General features: G+C 53.9%; 1 protein-coding gene across 1 annotated transcript in view; it reads left to right on the top strand.

The window, feature by feature from the left end:
* The window catches only part of LOC148147572 (soluble guanylate cyclase 88E-like), an 80,531-nt gene that overhangs the window by 311 nt on the left and 54,063 nt on the right, over positions 1 to 26,157 (top strand). The window lies entirely within an intron of this gene.

The raw sequence follows: 26,157 nt of genomic DNA, 5'->3' as shown, positions 1-26,157 counted from the left end.
AGAGCCCAAACTCTGCCGTGATTTCTAGCTGTTTCTCTTTTATTACATAGAAATCTCTTTTATTTTTGACCGACAGGCACTGTTTCCACCTGTCTGGTTTTTCTGCATATCTCTTTGTAACATTTTGCCAATCTCTGCAGCATTCACATCATTGGGTAAGACCGTGTGATATGCACAGTCTAATCCTTCATCCAGGCTCACTCGATTACTCCCTGCGATGGGTATGGGGGTGATTGTCCTATTTCTGCAACAAAGTAAATTGAGTCAATATTCTCTGATGGTTAGAAGAATGACAACCCTAACATCCTAAAAATTCTGAAGGTGCTGGATTCTAAGAGGTTGTTTTGCCCTGGCTGTGTATCTAATATACAGAGGGACCCTCTCAGGATAAGGGACAAATGATTTCAGACTGAGATGCAGAGAAATATTTTCACAAAGAGGGTAGTGAATCTTTGAAAGTCTGTACCACAGAGGGCTGTGAAAGCTCAGTCTTTGACTATGTTTAAAATTCACAGAACACCAGATTATAGTCCAACAGGCTTATTTGGAAGTACTAGCTTTCATAGCATTGCTCCTTCCCACTGGATTAATATGGATTTCACCAGTTTCCTCATTTCCCCTCTCCCCACATTATCCCAGTACCAAACCTCCAACTTGGCACCACCCTCTTGACCTATCCATCATCTTGTGTGGGTTTCCTCCAGTTTCCTCCCACAGTCCAAAGATGTGCAGGTTAGGTGAATTGGCCATGCTACATTGCCCATAGTGTTAGGTGCATTAGTCAGAGGGAAATTGGGTCTGGTTGGGTTACTCTTTGGAGCGTCAGTGAGGACTGATTGGGCCGAAAGGCCTATTTCCACACTGTAGGGAATCTAATCTTTCCCATCTATCCGCTGCACCCTCCTCTCCGACCTATCACCTTCTCCACCACCTTCATCTACCTATTGTATTCCCAGCTACCTTCCCCAGAGCACCCCCCCCCCCCCCCCCCATTTATCTCTCAGTCCCCAGCCCTCAAGCCTCATTCCTCATGAAGGGCTTATGCCCGAAATGTCGATTCTCCTGCTCCTCGGATGCTGCCTGACCTGCTGTACTTTTCCAGCACCACACTCTCGACTCTGATCTCCAACATCTGCAGTCCTCACTTTCTCACATGGAGTTGGGCCACATATCAGACATGATTGCATTGAATGGTGGAACAGGCTCAAGGGCTGAAGGGCCTGCTCTTATTCCTTTCCTTTCTATGAATAAAGCTGTTTACAGATGACCAACCTCATTTACCACACATTTATCCATTGTCAATCATTCTTTGTGAACTTTTAGACTTTAATGGGAAGCTCAATAAAACAGAGAGGGAGAAAAGGAGAGAAGGATATTCTGATGTGTGTAGATGAGGTAGGCTGGGGCAAAGCCCGTGTGCTGGGAACACTACTTATTCCAAGCCTTCAGACTGTCAGAGTTGGGGTGTCCATTTGGAGATGCGCTCAAGGACCCTGCATTGATTGTGAGTTAAATACAAATGTGGAAATAGTCCACAAAGGTGAAACTTCTGACAGGCTGATTCCTGGCTACTTGGCTTAATGCAGGAATATTTCCAAAAGATATGCAAGGCTTACCTGGATTATTCCACAGAAAATATTTGTCAGTTTAACTATCTGGTCAAACTCAGTATTTAGCTGCAGTAAATCAACCATGCACTGCAACAAACATCATTTATTTACCCCCAACCCAGCTGACTGCTCTCTGACAGCCTAAATACTGTCATGGACAGACATGACTCCCAACCCCTAACCATCCACCCTACGTCCAACCAAACTGACTGTCCCCTCGATCATCTGATCATCGCATATCTCGGGCTGTAGATAGGGCTATTAAACTAAATGGGGATGGGAGGGAGGGTAGGTTATAGGGGAAATCAGAAAACCCGAATTAAAGGAGAGGTAAGAATGTAGAACGCAGGAGAGGTTATCAAAATCTCCAGCACAGACAAAAAGAGTGTTTGGAAAGAGTTAGCAACCAAACTTCAAGCGTACTTGGGACAGTTAATACAGGACTGAAGGTATTGTAACTGAATGCATGTAGTATAAGGAATAAGGTAAATGAGCTTGTGGTGCAGATAAAAATTGGCAGGTATGATGTGGTGGGCATCATGGAGACGTGTTCTGCAAGGGCATCAGGATTAGGAGCTGAATAGGATATGCATCCACGGTGGCTCAGTGGATAGCACTGCTGCCTCACACCGCCAGGGTCCCATGTTCGATACCAGCCTCGGGCAACTGTCTGTGTGGAGTTTGCACATTCTCCCTGTGTCTGCGTGGGTTTCCTCCGAGTGCTCCGATTTCCTTCCACAGTCCAAAGATATGCGGGTCAGGTGAAGTGGCCGTGCTGTATTGCCCATAGTGTTAGGTACATCAGTCAGAGGGAAATGGGTCTGGGTGGGTTACTCTTCGGAGGTAATCTAATCTAGTCTATTGAAAAGGTGGGCAAAGGTGGTAGGGTTGACTTATTAATAAGGAATGAAATTAAATCAATAGTAAGAAATGAAGTAGGGTCAGATGGTGTAGAATCTATGTGAGGAACCGCAAAGATAAAACAAACCAGGCCTCCAAACAGTCGTCAGGAGCTGGGGTGCAAGATACACCAGGAGATAGAAAAGATGTGAAGGAAAGGCAAAGTTACAGTAATCATCGGGGATTTCAATATGCAGGTGAACTGGGAAAATCAGATTAGTAGTGGTTCACAAGAAAATGAATTTGTGGAATGTCTACGAGATGGCTGTTTGCAGCAGCTTGTGATGGAGCCCACTAGGGAACAGGCAATTCTGGATTTAGTGTTGTGCAATGAGGCAGACTTGATAAGGGAGCTTAAGGTGAAGGAATCCTGAAGGGGCAGTGATCATAATATGATTGAATTTACTCTGCAATTTGAGAGGGAGAAGATAGAATCAGGGGTAACGGTATTACAGCTGAATAAAGGCAAATACAGAGGCATGAGGGAGTAGCTGGATAGAATTGACTGGGAGAGGAGCCCAGCAGGAAAGACAGTGGAACAGCAATGGCAGGAGTTTCTAGGAATAATTCAGGAGACACAACAGAGATTCATCCTGAGGTAAAAGAAGCATGGTACAGGGAGGATGAGGCAACCATTGCTGACTAGGGAAGTCAGGGATAGCATAAAAGGAAAAGAGGAAGCATATACTGTGGCAAAGGGCAGTAGGAAACCAGAGGATTGGGAAGCTTACAAAGACCAGCAGAGGGCAACAAAAAACAAAATGAGGAGGCAGTGGATGAACTAGCCAGTCATATAAAGGAAGAGTGTTTAGGTTTAGGTTCTTTAGGTATATAAAGAGCAAAAGAGAGGCAACAGTGGACATTGGGCCGTTGGAAAATGATGCTGAAGAGATAGTGGAAAACAAGGAAAACAAGGAACTGAACAATTACTTTGCGCCACAGTGGAAGACGTGAGTAATATTCCAAAAATTCAAGAGAATGAGGGGGCAGAGCTGAGTATGGGAGCCATCACCAAGAATAAGGTGCTGGAAAAACGAAAGGCCTGAAGGTGGAGAAATCACCAGATGGATTGCATCCCAGAGTTCTAAGAGAGATAGCTGAAGACAAAGTGGAGGTGTGACTGGTGATCTTTCAGGAATTGCTAGACTTAGGGAGGATCCCAGAGGACTGGAAAATTGCTAACATTACACCCCAGTTTAAAAAGGGAGTAGGGCAAAAGACGGAAATTTACAGACTGATTAGCCTAACCTTGGTCATGTGTAAGATCCTGGAATCCATTGTGAAGGATGCGATTTCTGAATACTTAGAAGTGTATAGTAAAATAAGGCAAAGTCAGCATGGTTTCACCAAGGGGAGTTCAGGCCTGACAAATCTGCTAGAATTCTTAGAGGAAGTAACAAGCAGGTTAGATCAAGGAGAGCCAATGGATGTTATCTACCAGGATTTCAAGAAGGCCTTTGACAAGGGGCCACACAGGAGGCTACTGAATAAGATAAGGGCTCATGGTGTTAGAGGCAAGGTGCAAGCATGGATAGAAGCTTGGTTGTCTGGCAGGTAGCAGAGAGTGAGAATAAAAGGGATTCTCAGAATGACAGCCGGTGTCAAGTTGTGTTCTGCAAGGCTCAGTGTCTGGACCACAACTTTTCACTTTATACATTAACGATCTAGATGAAGGAACTGAGGGTATTCTGGCCAGGTTTGCAGATGCTACAAAGATTGGTAGAGGGACAGGTAGCATTGAGGAGGCAGGGAGGCTGCAGAAGGATTGAGGTAAAAACAATGACTGCAGATGCTGGAAACCAGATTCTGGATTAGTGGTGCTGGAAGAGCACAGCAGTTCAGGCAGCATCAGAGGAGCAGTAAAATCGACGTTTCGGGCAAAAGCCCTTCATCAGGAATACAGGCAGAGAGCCTGAAGGGTGGAGAGATAAGTGAGAGGATGGTGGGGGTGAGGAGAAAGTAGCATAGAGTACAATAGGTCAAGGGGGGGGGGAGGGTGGAGTGGATAGGTGGAAAAGAAGATAGACAGGTTGGATAAGTTATGGGGACAATGCTGAGCTGGAAGTTTGGACCTGGGAGCTGCAGTGGGAGAGGCACTCCCTGAGATTCTTGTAGGGGGAGGTGGAAAACTTCTTCAAGGCAGGCATCCTTGCAAGAGGATTCGCAATAGGGTTAAAATCAACAAGGTAAAATTCTTGTAGAGGGAGGAGGAAAACATTGACTAGGACCCGAAGACACAGCCTTAGAGTAAAGGGAAACCCTTTTAGAGTGGAGATAAGGAGAAACGTCTTCAGCCTGATAGTGGGGAATCTATGGAATTCATTGCCACAGAAGACTGTGGAGGCCAGGTTATTGAGTATATTTACAACTGAGATAGGTAGGTTCTTAATGGTCAATGGGATCAAAGGTTACAAGGAGAAAGCAGGAGAATGGGGTTGAGAAACTTATCAGCCATGATTGAATGGCAGAGCAGACTGGATGGGCTGAATGGCCTAATTTCTGCTCCTGTGTCTTACGGTCTTATCAGTTGTGACCCAGTTAACCTTCCAATGCAACCCAACCAACACCCCATGCCACCAATCTGACCCAACTATCCTGGGCATTGGTGACCTGACCCATCTATGCCACAACCACTGTCCACCAAAACCAGATTATTTCTCCCTCAAAATCATTTTACCGCTGAAACCACCCCAATGACTCCCATACCAACTACTCACATCACACCAATTCACTATCACATCACCTAACTCTCATTCCAACCCATTGTCTTTCATTTGCCTGCACACTTATTCACTCACTCAGTGGCTTCCTCACTTAGCTATCCATTCACGCACGCACTCACTCAGCCGCTCGCCCATTCACTCATTCACCTTCTTATTGACTCACTCTCATTCACTCACACACATACTCCCACCCACTCCCTCTTACCCACCCGCTCAAAAACACACGCACTTACACACTCATTCATCCTCTCATCCACGCCCTCACCTTCTTGCACAGGCATTCAGCCTCTTACACACCCACGTACCGACTCACCCGTTCACTCACCCACTCTCACCCCAACACTAATCCCTCACTCATCCACTCACGCTCTTACACACACACACGTCTCGCTCATCCACCCACCCTCTTACACACACACTCACCCCTCACTCAATCACTCACCCTCTCACCCTCTTACACACACAGTCACCCCTCACTCATCAACTCACCCTATCACCCTCTTAAACACACACTCACCCCACGCTTATCCGCCCACCCTCTCACCCTCTTACACACACACTCACCACTCGCTCATCCACCCACCCTCTTACCCTCTTACACACACACTCGCCCCTCACTCAATCACCCACCCTCTCACCCTCTTATACACACACACTCACCTCTCGCTCAGCCACCCACCCTCTCACACTTTAACACACACTCACCCCTCGCTCATCCACCCACCCTCTCACCCTCTTACACACACACAATCACCCCTCACTCATCCACCCACCCTCTCAACCTCTTACACACACACACTTACCCCTTGCTCATCCACCCACACGCTCACCCTCTTACACACACTCACCCCTCACTCAATTACCTACCCTATCACCCTCTTACACACACCCCTCGCTCATCGACCCACCCTCTTACACACACACTCACCCCTCGCTCAGCCACCCACCCTCTCACCCTCTTACACACAAACTCACCCCTCGCTCATCCACCCACCCTCTCACCCTCTTACACACACACACTAACCCCTCGCTCATCCACACACCCTCTCACCCTCTTATACACACTCAACCCTCGCTCATTCCCCCACCCTACCACCCTCCTACACACACCCTCTCACCCTCTTACACACACTCACCCCTCGCTCATCCACCCACCCTATCACCCTCCTACACACACACAGGCTCACTCCTTGCTCATTAACCTACCCTTTCACCCTCTTACACACACACTCACCCCTCATTCATCCTCCCACCCTCTCACCCTCCTACAAACACACTCAGCGCTCGCTCATCCACCCACCCTCTCACCCTCTTACACACACACACACTTACCCCTCGCTCATCCACCCACCCTCTCACCCTCTTACACACACATACTTACCCTTCGCTCATCCACCCACCCTCTCACCCTCTTACACACACACACTTACCCCTCGCTCATCCACCCACCCTCTCACCCTCTTACACACACATACTTACCCCTCGCTCATCCACCCACCCTATCACCCTCTGACACACACACACTTACTCCTCGCTTATCCACCCACTCTCCCACCCACTTCCACACGCTCTCAACCCTCGCTCATCCACCCACCCTCTCACCCTCTAACACACACACACTCACCCCTCGCTCATCCACCAACCCTCTCACCCTCTTACACACACACTCACCCCTCGCTCATCCACCCACCCTCTCACCCTCTTACACACACACACACTTACCCCTCGCTCATCCACCCACCCTCTCACCCTCTTACACACACATACTTACCCTTCGCTCATCCACCCACCCTCTCACCCTCTTACACACACACACTTACCCCTCGCTCATCCACCCACCCTCTCACCCTCTTACACACACATACTTCCCCCTCGCTCATCCACCCTCCCTCTCACCCTCTTACACACACATACTTACCCCTCGCTCATCCACCCACCCTATCACCCTCTTACACACACACACTTACTCCTCGCTTATCCACCCACTCTCCCACCCTCTTCCACACGCACTCACCCCTCGCTCATCCACCCACCCTCTCACCCTCTAACACACACACACTCACCCCTCGCTCATCCACCAACCCTCTCACCCTCTTACACACACACTCACCCCTCGCTCGTCCACCCACCTCTCACCCTCTTACACACACACTCACCACTCGCTCATACCCACTCTCTCACCCTCTTACACACACACTCACCCCTCGCTCATCCACCCATCCTATCACCCTCTTACACACACACGCTCACCCCTCACTTATCCACAAACCCTCTCACCCTCTTACACACACACACACCACTCGCTCATCCACCCACCCTCTCAACCCACTTACACACACACTCATCCATCACTCATCCACCCACCCTCTCACACTCTTACACACACTCAACCCTCACTCATCCACCCACCCTCTCAACCCACTTACACACACACTCACCACTCACTCATCCACCCACCCTATCACCCTCTTACACACACCCCTCGCTCATCGGCCCACCCACTTACACACACACTCACCCCTCGCTCATCCACCCACCCTCTCACCCTCTTACATACAAACTCACCCCTCGCTCATCCACCCACCCTCTCAACCCACTTACACACACACTCACCCCTCACTCATCCACCCACCCTATCACCCTCTTACACACACCCCTCGCTCATCGGCCCACCCACTTACACACACACTCACCCCTCGCTCATCCACCCACCCTCTCACCCTCTTACATACAAACTCACCCCTTGCTCATCCACCCACCCTCTCACCCTCTTACACACACACACTCTCACCCCTCGCTCATCCACACACCCTCTCACCCTCTTATACACACTCACCCCTCACTCATCCCCCACCCTATCACCTTCCTACAGACACCCTCACACCCTCTTACACACACTCACCCCTCGCTCATCCACCCACCCTATCACCCTCCTACACACACACGCTCACCCCTTGCACATCCACCTACCCTTTCACCCTCTTACACACACACTCACTTACCCCTCGCTCATCCACCCACCCTCTCACCCTCTTACACACACACACACTTACCCCTCGCTTATCCACCCACTCTCCCACCCTCTTCCACACGCACTCACCCCTCGCTCATCCACCCACCCTCTCACCCTCTTACACACACACACTTACCCCTCGCTCATCTACCCACCCTCTCACCCTCTTACACACACACACACACTCACCCCTCGCTTATCCACCCACTCTCCCACCCTCTTCCACACGCACTCATCCCAAGCTCATCCACCCACCCTTCACCCTCTAACACACACACACTCACCCCTCGCTCATCCACCCACCCTCTCACCCTCTTACACACAAACACACTTACCCCTCGCTCATCCACCCACCCTCTCACCCTCTTACACACACACACACTTACCCCTCGCTTATCCACCCACTCTCCCACCCTCTTCCACACGCACTCATCCCAAGCTCATCCACCCAACCTTCACCCTCTAACACGCACACACTCACCCCTCGCTCATCCACCCGTTCTCTCACCCTCTTACACACACACTCACCCCTCGCTCATCCACCCACCCTCTCACCCTCCTACATACACCCTCTCATCCTCTTACACACACTCACCCTCGCTCATCCACCCACACTATCACCCTCCGACACACACCCTCTCACCCTCATACACACACACACACCCCGCGCTCATCCACCCACCCTATCACCCTCCAACACACACACTCACCCCTCACTCATCCTCCCACCCTATCACCCTCCTACAAACACACTCACCCCTCGCTCATCCACCCACCCTCTCATCCTCTTACACACACATACTTACCCCTCGCTCATCCACCCACCCTATCACCCTCTTACACACACACACTTACTCCTCGCTTATCCACCCACTCTCCCACCCTCTTCCACACGTACTCACCCCTCGCTCATCCACCCACCCTCTCACCCTCTTACACACGCACTCACCCCTCGCTCATCCACCCACCCTCTCACCCTCTTACACACACACTCACCGCTCGCTCATACCCACTCTCTCACCCTCTTACACACACTCTCACCCCTCGCTCATCCACCCATCCTATCACTCCTTTTACACACACACACTCACCCCTCACTTATCCACCCACCCTCTCACTCTCTGACACAGACACTCACCCCTCGCTCATCCACTTACCCTCTCACCCTCTTACACACACACTCACCACTCGCTCATCCACCCACCCTCTCATCCCACTTACACACACACTCACCCCTCACTCATCCACCCACCTTCTCACACTCTTACACACACTCACCCCTCGCTTATCCACCCAACCTCTCACCCTCTTACACACACACTCACCCCTCACTCATCCACCCATCCTATCACCCTCTTACACACACACACTTACTCCTCGCTTATGCACCCACTCTCCCACCCTCTTCCACACGCACTCACCCCTCGCTCATCCACCCACCCTCTCACCCTCTAACACACACACACTCACCCCTCGCTCATCCACCCACCCTCTCACCCTCTTACACACACACTCACCTCTCGCTCATCCACCCATCCTATCACTCCTCTTACACACACACACTCACCCCTCACTTATCCACCCACCCTCTCACTCTCTTACACATACACTCACCCCTCGCTCATCCACTTACCCTCTCACCCTCTTACATACACACTCACCACTCACTCATCCACCCACCCTCTCAACCCACTTACACAGACAATCACCCCTCACTCATCCACCCACCCTCTCACACTCTTACACACACTCAGCCCTCACTCATCCACCCACCCTCTCACACTCTTACACATACTCACCCCTCACTCATCCACCCACCCTATCACACTCTTACACACACACAATCACCCCTCACTCACCCACCCACCCTCACACCGTCTTACATACACACTCACCCCTTGCTTATCCACCCACCCTCTCACCCTCTTGCACACACACTCACCCCTCGCTAATACCCACTCTCTCACCCTCTTACACACACACTCACCCTCGCTCATCCACCCATCCTATCACCCTCTTACACACACACACTCACCGCTCACTTATCCACCCACCCTCTCACCCTCTTACACATACACTCAGCCCTCGCTCATCCACTTACCCTCAAACCCTCTTACACACACACTCACCACTCGCTCATCCACCCACCCTCTCAACCCACTTACACACTCACCCCTCACTCATCCACCCACCCTCTCACACTCTTACACACACTCACCCCTCGCTCATCCACCCAACCTCTCACCCTCTTACACAGACACTCACCCCTCACTCATCCACCCACCCTCTCAACCCACTTACACACACACTCACCCCTCACTCATCCACGCACCCTCTCACACTCTTACACACACTTACCCCTCACTCATCCACCCACCGTCTCACACTCTTACACATACTCACCCCTCGCTCATCCACCCACCCTATCACACTCTTACACACACACAATCACCCCTCACTCATCCACACACCCTCTCACCCTTTTACATACACACTCACCCCTCGCTCATCCACCCACCCTCTCACCCTCTTACACACACACACTCACCCTTCGCTCATCCACCCGCTCTTCACACTCTTACACACACACTCACCCCTCAGTCAATCACCGACCCTATCACCCTCTTACACTCACCCCTCGCTCTTCCACCCACACTCTCACCCTCCTACACACACACTCAACCCTCGCCCATCCACCCATCCTCTCACCCTATTACACACACACACACTTACCCCTCGCTCATCCACCCACCCTCTCACCCTCTAACACACACAGTCACCCCTCGCTCATGCACCCACCCGATCACACTCTTACACACAAACGATCACCCCTCACTCATCCACACACCCTCTCACCCTCTTACATACACACTCATCCCTCGCTCATCCACCCATCCTCTCACCCTCTTACACACACACAATCACCCCTCGCTCATCCACCCACCCTCTCACCTCTCACACACACTCATCCCTCGCTCATCCGCCCACCCTCTCACCCTCTGACACACACACTCACCCCTCGCTCATCCACCCACCCTCTCACCCTCTTACACACTCACTCACCCATCGCTAATCCACCCACCCTTAACCCTCTTACACACACACACACTCACCCCTCACTCAATCACTTACCCTATTACCCTCTTACACTCACCCCTCACTCATCCACCCACCCTCTCACCCACCTACACACACACTCACCCTCACTCATCCACGCACTCTCCCACCCTCCTACACACACACTTATCCCTCGCTCATCCACCCACCCTCTCACACTCTTACACACACTAACCCCTCACTCATCCACACACCCTATCACCCCCTTACACACACACACTCACCGCTCGCTCATCCACCCACTCTCTCACCCTCTTACACACACACACTCACCCCTCACTCATCCACCCACGCTCTCACCCTCATACACACAAACTCACCCCTCGCTCATCCACCCACCCTCTCACCCACTTACACACACACACTCACCCCTCGCTCATCCACCCACCCTCTCACCTCTCACACACACTCACCCCTCGCTCATCCGCCCACCCTCTCACCCTCATACACACACTCACCCCTCGCTCATCCACTCACTCTCTCACCCTTTTACACACTCACTCACCCCTCGCTCATCCACCCGCTCTTCACGCTCTTACACACACACACTCACCCCTCAGTCAATCACCGACCCTATCACCCTCTTACACTCACCCCTCGCTCTTCCACCCACCCTATCACCCTCCTACACACTCACATTCATCCTTCACTCATCCACCCACCCTCTCACCCTCCTACACACACACTCACCCCTCGCCCATCCACCCATCCTCTCACCCTATTACACACACACACACTTACCCCTCGCTCATCCACCCACCCTCTCACCCTCTAACACACACAGTCACCCCTCGCTCATGCACTCACCCTATCACACTCTTACACACGATCACCCCTCACTCATCCACACATCCTCTCACCCTCTTACACACACACAATCATCCCTCGCTCATCCACCCACCCTCTCACCTCTCACACACACTCACCCCTCGCTCATCCGCCCAACCTCTCACCCTCTGAAACACACACTCACCCCTTGCTCATCCACCCACCCTCTCACCCTCTTACACACTCACTCACCCATCGCTAATCCACCTACCCTTCACCCTCTGACACGCACACACACTCACCACTCACTCAATCACTTACCCTATCACCCTCTTACACTCACCCCTCACTCATTCACCCACCCTCTCACCCTCCTACACACATACTCACCCCTCGCTCATCCACCCACCCTCTCACACTCTTACACACACATTTACCCCTCGCTCATCCACCCACCCTCTCACCCTCTTACACACACTCACCCCTCACTCATCCACCCACCCTATCACCCTCTTACACACACACACTCACCCCTCGCTCATCCACCCACTCTCTCACCTTCTTACACACACACACTCACCCCACACTCATCCACCCACCCTCTCACCCTCTTACACACACACACACACCACTCGCTAATCCACCCACCCTCTCACCCTCTAACACACACACTCACCACTCGCTCATCCACCCACCCTCTCACCCTCTAACACACACACTCACCCCTCGCTCATCCACCCACTCTCTCACCCTCTTACACACACACACTCACCACTCGCTCATCCACCCACCCTCTCACCCTCTAACACACACACTCACCACTCGCTCATCCACCCACTCTCTCACCCTCTTACACACACACTCACCACTCACTCATCCACCCATCCTATCTCCCTCTTACACATGCACTCACCCCTGGCTCATCCACCCACCCTCTCACGTCTCACACACACTCACCCCTCGCTCATCCGCCCACCCTCTCACCCACTTACACACACACTCACCCCTCGCTCATTCACCCACGCTCTCACCCTCTTACACACACACTCACCCCTCACTCAATCACCCACTCTCTCACCCTCTTACACACAGTCACCCCTCACTCAATCACCTACCTTATCACACTCTTACACTCACCCCTCGCTCATCCACCCACTCTCTCACCCTCTTACACACACACACTCACCCCTCGCTCATCCACCCACCCTATCACCCTCCTACACACACACACTCACCCCACACTCATCCATCCATGCTCTCACCTCCTACACACACTCACCCCTCGCTCATCTGCCCACCCTCTCACCCTCTTATGCACACACTCACCCCTCGCTCATCCACCCACCCTCTCACCCTCTTACACACTCACTCACCCCTCGCTCATCCACCCACCCTTCACCCTCTTACACACACACACTTACCCCTCCCTCAATCACCCACCCTACCACCCTCTTACACTCACACCTCGCTCATCCACCCACACTCTCACCCTCTTACACACACACACTCACCCCTCGCTCATCCACCCACCCTATCACCCTCCTACACACACAGACTCACCCTCACTCATCCACCCACCCTCTCACCCTCCTACACACACACTCACCCCTCGCTCATCCACCCACCCTCTCACACTCTTACACACACACTTACCCCTCGCTCATCCACCCACCCTCTCACCCTCTTACACACACTCACCCCTCACTCATCCACCCACCCTATCAATCTCTTACACACAGACACTTACCCCTCGCTTATCCACCCACCCTCTCACCCTCTTCCACACACACTCACCCCTCGCTCATCCACCCATCCTCTCACCCTCTAACACACACACACTCACCCCTCGCTCATCCACACACCCTCTCATCCTCTTACACACACACTCACCCATCCACTCACCCCTCGCTCATACACCCATTCTCTCACCCTCTTACACACACTCACCCCTCGCTCATCCACCCACTCTCTCACCCTCTTACACACACACTCACCAGTCGCTCATCCACCCACCCTATCTCACTCTTACACACGCACCCACCCCTCGCTCATCCACCCTTCCTCTCACGTCTCACACACACTCACCCCTCGCTCATCCACCCACGCTCTCACCCTCTTACACACACACACTCACCCCTCACTCAATCACCCACTCTCTCACCCTCTTACACACTCACTCAACCCTCGCTCATTCACCCACCTTTCACCCTCTTACACACACACACACAGTCAGCCCTCACTCAATCACCTACCCTATCACTCTCTTACACTCACCCTCGTTCGTCCACCCACCCTCTCCCCCTCTAACACACACTCACCCCTCGCTTATCCACCCACCCTATCACCCTCCTACACACACACATTCACCCTTCACTCATCCAACCACCCTCTCACCCTCCTATACACACACTCACTCCTCGCTCATCCACCCATCCTCTCACCCTCTTACATACACACACTCACCCCTCGCTCATCCACACACCCTCTCTCCCTCCTACACACACACACTTACCCCTCGCTCATCCACCCACACTCTCACCCTCTTACACACACACACTCACCCCTCGCTCATCCACCCACTCTCTCACCCTCTTACACACACACACTCACCCCTCGCTCATCCACCCACCCTCTCACCTCTCACACACACTCACCCCTCGCACATCCGCCCACCCTCTCACCCTCATACACACACACTCACCCCTCGCTCATCCACCCACTCTCTCACCCTTTTACACACTCACTCACCCCTCGCTCATCCACCCGCTCTTCACACTCTTACACACACACTCACCTCTCGCTCATCCGCCCACCCTATCTCCCTCTTACACACACACTCACCCCTCGCTCATCCAACCACCCTCTCACCCTCTTACACACACACTCACCCCTCACTCATCCACGCACCCTCTCACACTCTTACACACACTTACACCTCACTCATCCACCCACCGTCTCACACTCTTACACATACTCACCCCTCGCTCATCCACCCACCCTCTCACCCTCTAACACACACACTCACCTCTCGCTCATCCGCCCACCCTATCTCCCTCTTACACACACACTCACCCCTCACTCATCCACGCACCCTCTCACACTCTTACACACACTTACCCCTCACTCATCCACCCACCGTCTCACACTCTTACACATACTCACCCCTCGCTCATCCACCCACCCTATCACACTCTTACACACACACGATCACCCCTCACTCATCCACACACCCTCTCACCCTCTTACATACACACTCACCCCTCGCTCATCCACCCACCCTCTCACCCTCTTACACACACAAACTCACCCTTCGCTCATCCACCCACCCTCTCACCCTCATGCACACACACTCACCCCTCGCTCATCCACCCACTCTCTCACCCTTTTACACACTCACTCACCCCTCGCTCATCCACCCGCTCTTCACACTCATACACACACACTCACCCCTCAGTCAATCACCGACCCTATCACCCTCTTACACTCACCCCTCGCTCTTCCACCCACACTCTCACCCTCCTACACACACACTCACCCCTCGCCCATCCACCCATCCTCTCACCCTATTACACACACACACACTTACCCCTCGCTCATCCACCCACCCTCTCACCCTCTAACACACACAGTCACCCCTCGCTCATGCAGCCACCCTATCACACTCTTACACACACACACTCACCCCTCACTCAATCACCCACTCTCTCACCCTCTTACACACTCACTCAACCCTCGCTCATTCACCCACCTTTCACCCTCTTACACACACACACACAGTCAGCCCTCACTCAATCACCTACCCTATCACTCTCTTACACTCACCCTCGTTCGTCCACCCACCCTCTCCCCCTCTAACACACACTCACCCCTCGCTCATCCACCCACCCTATCACCCTCCTACACACACACATTCACCCTTCACTCATCCAACCACCCTCTCACCCTCCTATACACACACTCACTCCTCGCTCATCCACCCATCCTCTCACCCTCTTACATACACACTCAATCCTCGCTCATCCACCCACCCTCTCTCCCTCCTACACACACACACTTACCCCTCGCTCATCCACCCACACTCTCACCCTCTTACACACACTCACCCTTCACTCATCCACCCACCCTCTCACCTTCCTATACACACACTCAATCGTCGCTCATCCACCCATCCTCTCACACTCTTACACACACACTCACCCGTCGCTCATCCACCCACCTGCTCACCCTCTTACACACACACACACACACTCACCCCTCGCTCATCCACCCACCCTCTCACTCTTTACACACACACTCACCCCTCGCTCATCCAACCACCCTCTCACCCTCTTACACACACACACTCACCCCTCGCTCATCCACCCACTCTCTCATCCTCTTACACACACACACTCACCCCTCACTCATCCACCCACGTTCTCACCCTCATACACACACACACTCACCCCTCGCACATCCGCCCACCCTCTCACCCTCATACACACACACTCACCCCTCGCTCATCCACCCACTCTCTCACCCTTTTACACACTCACTCACCCCTCGCTCATCCACCCGCTCTTCACACTCTTACACACACACTCACCTCTCGCTCATCCGCCCACCCTATCTCCCTCTTACACACACACTCACCCCTCGCTCATCCAACCACCCTCTCACCCTCTTACACACACACTCACCCCTCACTCATCCACGCACCCTCTCACACTCTTACACACACTTACACCTCACTCATCCACCCACCGTCTCACACTCTTACACATACTCACCCCTCGCTCATCCACCCACCCTCTCACCCTCTAACACACACACTCACCTCTCGCTCATCCGCCCACCCTATCTCCCTCTTACACACACACTCACCCCTCGCTCATCCAACCACCCTCTCACCCTCTTACACACACACTCACCCCTCACTCATCCACGCACCCTCTCACACTCTTACACACACTTACCCCTCACTCATCCACCCACCGTCTCACACTCTTACACATACTCACCCCTCGCTCATCCACCCACCCTATCACACTCTTACACACACACGATCACCCCTCACTCATCCACACACCCTCTCACCCTCTTACATACACACTCACCCCTCGCTCATCCACCCACCCTCTCACCCTCTTACACACACAAACTCACCCTTCGCTCATCCACCCACCCTCTCACCCTCATGCACACACACTCACCCCTCGCTCATCCACCCACTCTCTCACCCTTTTACACACTCACTCACCCCTCGCTCATCCACCCGCTCTTCACACTCATACACACACACTCACCCCTCAGTCAATCACCGACCCTATCACCCTCTTACACTCACCCCTCGCTCTTCCACCCACACTCTCACCCTCCTACACACACACTCACCCCTCGCCCATCCACCCATCCTCTCACCCTATTACACACACACACACTTACCCCTCGCTCATCCACCCACCCTCTCACCCTCTAACACACACAGTCACCCCTCGCTCATGCAGCCACCCTATCACACTCTTACACACAAACGATCACCCCTCACTCATCCACACACCCTCTCACCCTCTTACATACACACTCACCCCTCGCTCATCCACCCATCCTCTCACCCTCTTACACACACACAATCACCCCTCGCTCATCCACCCACCCTCTCACCTCTCACACACACTCACCCCTCGCTCATCCGCCCACCCTCTCACCCTCTGACACACACACTCACCCCTCGCTCATCCACCCACCCTCTCACCCTCTTACACACTCACTCACCCATCGCTAATCCACCCACCCTTCACCCTCTTACACACACACATACTCACCCCTCACTCAATCACTTACCCTATCACCCTCTTACACTCACCCCTCACTCATCCACCCACCCTCTCACCTACCTACACACACACTCACCCTCACTCATCCACGCACTCTCCCACCCTCCTACACACACACTTACCCCTCGCTCATCCACCCACCCTCTCACACTCTTACACACACTAACCCTTCACTCATCCACCCACCCTATCACCCTCTTACACACACACACTCACCCCTCGCTCATCCACCCACTCTCTCACCCTCTTACACACACACACTCACCCCTCACTCATCCACCCACGCTCTCACCCTCATACACACACACTCACCCCTCGCTCATCCACCCACCCTCTCACCCTCTTACACACACACACTCACCCCTCGCTCATCCACCCACCCTCTCACCTCTCACACACACTCACCCCTCGCACATCCGCCCACCCTCTCACCCTCATACACACACACTCACCCCTCGCTCATCCACCCACTCTCTCACCCTTTTACACACTCACTCACCCCTCGCTCATCCACCCGCTCTTCACACTCTTACACACACACTCACCCCTCAGTCAATCACCGACCCTATCACCCTCTTACACTCACCCCTCGCTCTTCCACCCACCCTATCACCCTCCTACACACTCACATTCATCCTTCACTCATCCACCCTCCCTCTCACCCTCCGACACACACACTCACCCCTCGCCCATCCACCCATCCTCTCACCCTATTACACACACAGTCACCCCTCGCTCATGCACTCACCCTATCACACTCTTACACACAAACGATCACCCATCACTCATCCACACATCCTCTCACCCTCTTACATACACAATCTTCCCTCGCTCATCCACCCATCCTCTCACCCTCTTACACACACACAATCATCCCTCGCTCATCCACCCACCCTCTCACCTCTCACACACACTCACCCCTCGCTCATCCGCCCAACCTCTCACCCTCTGACACACACACTCACCCCTTGCTCATCCACCCACCCTCTCACCCTCTTACACACTCACTCACCCATCGCTAATCCACCCACCCTTCACCCTCTTACACGCACACACACTCACCCCTCACTCAATCACTTACCCTATCACCCTCTTACACTCACCCCTCACTCATTCACCCACCCTCTCACCCTCCTACACACACTCACTCTCACTCATCCACGCACCCTCCCACCCTCCTACACACATACTCACCCCTCGCTCATCCACCCACACTCTCACCCTCTTACACACACATTTACCCCTCGCTCATCCACCCACCCTATCACCCTCTTACACACACACACTCACCCCTCGCTCATCCACCCACTCTCTCACCCTCTTACACACACACACTCACCCCACACTCATCCACCCACCCTCTCACCCTCTTACACACACACTCACCACTCGCTCATCCACCCACCCTTTCACCCTCTAACACACACACTCACCACTCGCTCATCCACCCACCCTCTCAAGCTCTTACACACACACACTCACCCCTCGCACATCCACCCACTCTCTCACCCTCTTACACACACTCGCCACTCACTCATCCACCCATCTTATCTCCCTCTTACACATGCACTCATCCCTCGCTCATCCACCCACCCTCTCACGTCTCACACACACTCACCCCTCGCTCATCCGCCCACCCTCTCACCCACTTACACACACACACTCACCCCTCGCTCATCCACCCACTCTCTCACCCTCTTACACACACACACTCACCCCTCACTCAATCACCCACTCTCTCACCCTCTTACACACAGTCACCCCTCACTCAATCACCTACCCTGTCACACTCTTACACTCACCCATCGCTCATCCACCCACTCTCTCACCCTCCTACACACACACTCACCCCACACTCATCCATCCATGCTCTCACCTCTCACACACACTCACCCCTCGCTCATCTGCCCACCCTCTCACCCTCTTATGCACACACTCACCCCTCGCTCATCCACCCACCCTCTCACCCTCTTACACACTCACTCACCCCTCGCTCATCCACCCACCCTTCACCCTCTTACACACACACACACTTACCCCTCACTCAATCACCCACACTACCACCCTCTTACACTCACACCTCGCTCATCCACCCACACTCTCACCCTCTTACACACACACACTCACCCCTCGCTCATTCACCCACACTATAATCCTCCTACACACACACTCACCCCACACTCATCCACCCACCCTATCATCCTCCTACACACACACACTCACCCTCACTCATCCACCCACCCTCTCACCCTCCTACACACACACTCACCCCTCGCTCATCCACCCACCCTCTCACACTCTTACACACACACTTACCCTCGCTCATCCACCCACCCTCTCACCCTCTTACACACACTCACCCCTCACTCATCCACCCACCCTATCAATCTCTTACACACAGACACTTACCCCTCGCTTATCCACCCACCCTCTCACCCTCTTCCACACGCACTCACCCCTCGCTCATCCACCCATCCTCTCACCCTCTAACACACACACACTCACCCCTCGCTCATCCACACACCCTCTCATCCTCTTACACACACACTCACCCATCCACTCACCGCTCGCTCATACACCCATTCTCTCACCCTCTTACACACACTCACCCCTCGCTCATCCACCCACTCTCTCACCCTCTTACACACACACTCACCCCTCGCTCATCCACACACCCTCTCATCCTCTTACACACACACTCACCCCTCGCTCATCCACTCACCCCTCGCTCATACACCCATTCTCTCACCCTCTTACACACACTCACCCCTCGCTCATCCACCCACTCTCTCACCCTCTTACACACACACTCACCAGTCGCTCATCCACCCACCCTATCTCACTCTTACACACGCACCCACCCCTCGCTCATCCACCCTTCCTCTCACGTCTCACACACACTCACCCCTCGCTCATCCACCCACGCTCTCACCCTCTTACACACACACTCACCCCTCACTCAATCACCCACTCTCTCACCCTCTTACACACTCACTCACCCCTCACTCTTTCACCCACCTTTCACCCTCTTACACACACACACAGTCAGCCCTCACTCAATCACCTACCCTGTCACTCTCTTGCACTCACCCTCGTTCGTCCACCCACCCTCTCACCCTCTAACACACACTCACCCCTCGCTCATCCACCCACCATATCACCCTCCTACACACACACATTCACCCTTCACTCATCCAACCACCCTCTCACCCTTCTATACACACACTCACTCCTTGCTCATCCACCCATCCTCTCACCCTCTTACATACACACTCACCCCTCGCTCATCCACCCACCCTCTCACCCTCCTACACACACACACTTACCCCTCGCTCATCCTAACACACTCTCACCCTCTTACACACACTCACGCTTCACTCATCCACCCACCCTCTCACCCTCCTATACACACACTCAATCCTCGCGCATCCACCCATCCTCTCACACTCTTACACACACACTCACCCGTCGCTCATCCACCCACCCTCTCACCCTCTTACACGCACACACACACACTCACCCGTCGCTCATCCACCCACCCTCTCACCCTCTTACATACACACTCACTCCTCGCTCATCCACCCACCCTATCACCCTCTTACATACACACACTCAGCCCTCACTCATCCACCCACCCTCTCACTCTTTACACACACACTCACCCCTTGCTCATCCACCCACCCTCTCACCCTCTAACACACACGCTCACCTCTCGCTCATCCGCCCACCCTATCTCCCTCTTACACACACACTCACCCCTCGCTCATCCACCCACCCTCTCACCCTCTTACACACACACTCACCCCTCACTCATCCACGCACCCTCTCACACTCTTACACACACTTACCCCTCACTCATCCACCCACCGTCTCACACTCTTACACATACTCACCCCTCGCTCATCCACCCACCCTATCACACTCTTACACACACACGATCACCCCTCACTCATCCACACACCCTCTCACCCTCTTACATACACACTCACCCCTCGCTCATCCACCCACCCTCTCACCCTCTTACACACACACACTCACCCTTCGCTCATCCACCCACCCTCTCACCCTCATGCACACACACTCACCCCTCGCTCATCCACCCACTCTTCACACTCTTACACACACACTCACCCCTCAGTCAATCACCGACCCTATCACCCTCTTACACTCACCCCTCGCTCTTCCACCCACCCTCTCACCCTTTTACACACTCACTCACCCCTCGCTCATCCACCCGCTCTTCACACTCTTACACACACATTCACCCCTCAGTCAATCACCGACCCTATCACCCTCTTACACTCACCCCTCGCTCTTCCACCCACCCTCTCACCCTCCTACACACACACTCACCCCTCGCCCATCCACCCATCCTCTCGCCCTATTACACACACACACACTTACCCCTCGCTCATCCACCCACCCTCTCGCCCTCTAACACACACAGTCACCCCTCGCTCATGCACCCACCCTATCACACTCTTACACACAAACGATCACCCCTCACTCATCCACACACCCTCTCACCCTCTTACATACACACTCACCCCTCGCTCATCCACCCATCCTCTCACCCTCTTACACACACACAATCACCCCTCGCTCATCCACCCACCCTCTCACCTCTCACACACACTCACCCCTCGCTCATCCGCCCACCCTCTCACCCTCTGACACACACACTCACCCCTCGCTCATCCACCCACCCATCCTCACCCTCTTACACACTCACTCACCCATCGCTAATCCACCCACCCTTCACCCTCTTACACACACACATACTCACCCCTCACTCAATCACTTACCCTATCACCCTCTTACACTCACCCCTCACTCATCCACCCACCCTCTCACCCACCTACACACACACTCACCCTCACTCATCCACGCACTCTCCCACCCTCCTACACACACACTTACCCCTCGCTCATCCACCCACCCTCTCACACTCGGACACACACTAACCCCTCACTCATCCACCCACCCTATCACCCTCTTACACACACACACTCACCCCTCGCTCATCCACCCACCCTTCACCCTCTTACACACACACATACTCACCCCTCAGTCAATCACCGATCCTATCACCCTCTTACACTCACCCCTCACTCTTCCACCCACCCTATCACCCTCCAACACACTCACATTCATCCTTCACTCATCCACCCACCCTCTCACCCTCCTACACACACACTCACCCCTCGCTCATCCACCCACCCTCTCACCCTCTTACACACACACACACACCCCTCGCTCATCCACCCACCCTCTCACCTCTCACACACACTCACCCCTCGCTCATCCGCCCACCCTCTCACCCTCATACACACACACTCACCCCTCGCTCATCCACCCACTCTCTCACCCTTTTACACACTCACTCACCCCTCGCTCATCCACCCGCTCTTCACACTCTTACACACACACTCACCCCTCAGTCAATCACCGACCCTATCACCCTCTTACACTCACCCCTCGCTCTTCCACCCACCCTATCACCCTCCTACACACTCACATTCATCCTTCACTCATCCACCCACCCTCTCACCCTCCGACACATACACTCACCCCTCGCCCATCCACCCATCCTCTCACCCTATTACACACACACACACACTTACCCCTCGCTCATCCACCCACCCTCTCACCCTCTAACACACACAGTCACCCCTCGCTCATGCACTCACCCTATCACACTCTTACACACAAACGATCACCCCTCACTCATCCACACATCCTCTCACCCTCTTACATACACAATCACCCCTCGCTCATCCACCCATCCTCTCACCCTCTTACACACACAATCATCCCTCGCTCATCCACCCACCCTCTCACCTCTCACACACACTCACCCCTCGCTCATCCACCCACCCTCTCACCCTCTTACACACTCACTCACCCATCGCTAATCCACCCACCCTTCACCCTCTTACACGCACACACTCACCCCTCACTCAATCACTTACCCTATCACCCTCTTACACTCACCCCTCACTCATTCACCCACCCTCTCACCCTCCTACACACACACTCACTCTCACTCATCCACGCACCCTCCCACCCTCCTACACACATACTCACCCCTCGCTCATCCACCCACCCTATCACACTCTTACACACACATTTACCCCTCGCTCATCCACCCACCCTCTCACCCTCTTACACACACTCACCCCTCACTCATCCACCCACCCTATCACCCTCTTACACACACACACTCACCCCTCGCTCATCCACCCACTCTCTCACCCTCTTACACACACACACTCACCCCACACTCATCCACCCACCCTCTCACCCTCTTACACACACACTCACCAATCGCTCATCCACCCACCCTCTCACCCTCTAACACACACACTCACTACTCGCTCATCCACCCACCCTCTCAAGCTCTTACACACACACACTCACCCCTCGCACATCCACCCACTCTCTCACCCTCTTACACACACTCGCCACTCACTCATCCACCCATCCTATCTCCCTCTTACACATGCACTCACCTCTCGCTCATCCACCCACCCTCTCACGTCTCACACACACTCACCCCTCGCTCATCCGCCCACGCTCTCACCCTCTTACACACACACACTCACCCCTCACTCAATCACCCACTCTCTCACCCTCTTACACACAGTCACCCCTCACTCAATCACCTACCCTGTCACACTCTTACACTCACCCCTCGCTCATCCACCCACTCTCTCACCCTCTTACACACACACACTCACCCCTCGCTCATCCACCCACCTTATCACCCTCCTACACACACACACTCACCCCACACTCATCCATCCATGCTCTCACCTCTCACACACACTCACCCCTCGCTCATCTGCCACCCTCTCACCCTCTTATGCACACACTCACCCCTCGCTCATCCACCCACCCTCTCACCCTCTTACACACTCACTCACCCCTCGCTCATCCACCCACCCTTCACCCTCTTACACACACACACACTTACCCCTTACTCAATCACCCACCCAACCACCCACTTACACTCACACCTCGCTCATCCACCCACACTCTCACCCTCTTACACACACACACTCACCCCTCGCTCATCCACCCACACTATAATCCTCCTACACACTCACTCACCCCACACTCATCCACCCACCCTATCACCCTCCTACACACACACACTAACCCTCACTCATCCACCCACCCTCTCACCCTCCTACACACACACTCAACCCTCGCTCATCCACCCACCCTCTCACACTCTTACACACACACTTACCCCTCGCTCATCCACCCACCCTCTCACCCTCTTACACACACTCACCCCTCACTCATCCACCCACCCTATCCACCTCTTACACACACACACTCAGCCTCACTCATCCACCCACCCTCTCACCCTCCTACACACACACTCACCCCTCGCTCATCCACCCACCCTCTCACACTCTTACACACACATTTACCCCTCGCTCATCCACCCACCCTCTCACCCTCTTACACACACTCACCCCTCACTCATCCACCCACCCTATCACCCTCTCACACACACACACTCACCCCTCGCTCATCCACCCACCCTATCACCCTCCTACACACACACACTCACCCCACACTCATCCATCCATGCTCTCACCTCTCACACACACTCACCCCTCGCTCATCTGCCCACCCTCTCACCCTCTTATGCACACACTCATCCCTCGCTCATCCACCCACCCTCTCACCCTCTTACACACTCACTCACCCCTCGCTCATCCACCCACCCTTCCCCCTCTTACACACACACACACTTACCCCTCACTCAATCACCCACCCAACCACCCACTTACACTCACCCCTCGCTCATCCACCCACACTCTCACCCTCTTACACACACACACTCACCCCTCGCTCATCCACCCACACTATAATCCTCCTACACACACACTCACCCCACACTCATCAAACCACCAACTCACCCTCTTACACACACTCACCCCTCGCTCATCCACCCACCCTATCACCCTCCTACACACACACACTCAGCCTCACTCATCCACCCACCCTCTCACCCTCCTACACACACACTCACCCCTCGCTCATCCATCCACCCTCTCACACTCTTACACACACACTTACCCCTCGCTCATTCAACCACCCTCTCACCCTCTTCCACAAGCACTCACCCCTCGCTCATCCACCCATCCTCTCACCCTCTCACACACACACACTCATCCCTCGCTCATCCACAC

Source organism: Chiloscyllium plagiosum, unplaced genomic scaffold (genome assembly GCF_037043375.1).
Source record: "Chiloscyllium plagiosum isolate Xiang-an unplaced genomic scaffold, Cpla_swu_hap1 HiC_scaffold_16, whole genome shotgun sequence".
Lineage (NCBI taxonomy): Eukaryota > Metazoa > Chordata > Chondrichthyes > Orectolobiformes > Hemiscylliidae > Chiloscyllium > Chiloscyllium plagiosum.
This window is presented reverse-complemented; position numbering and strand designations above follow the sequence as displayed.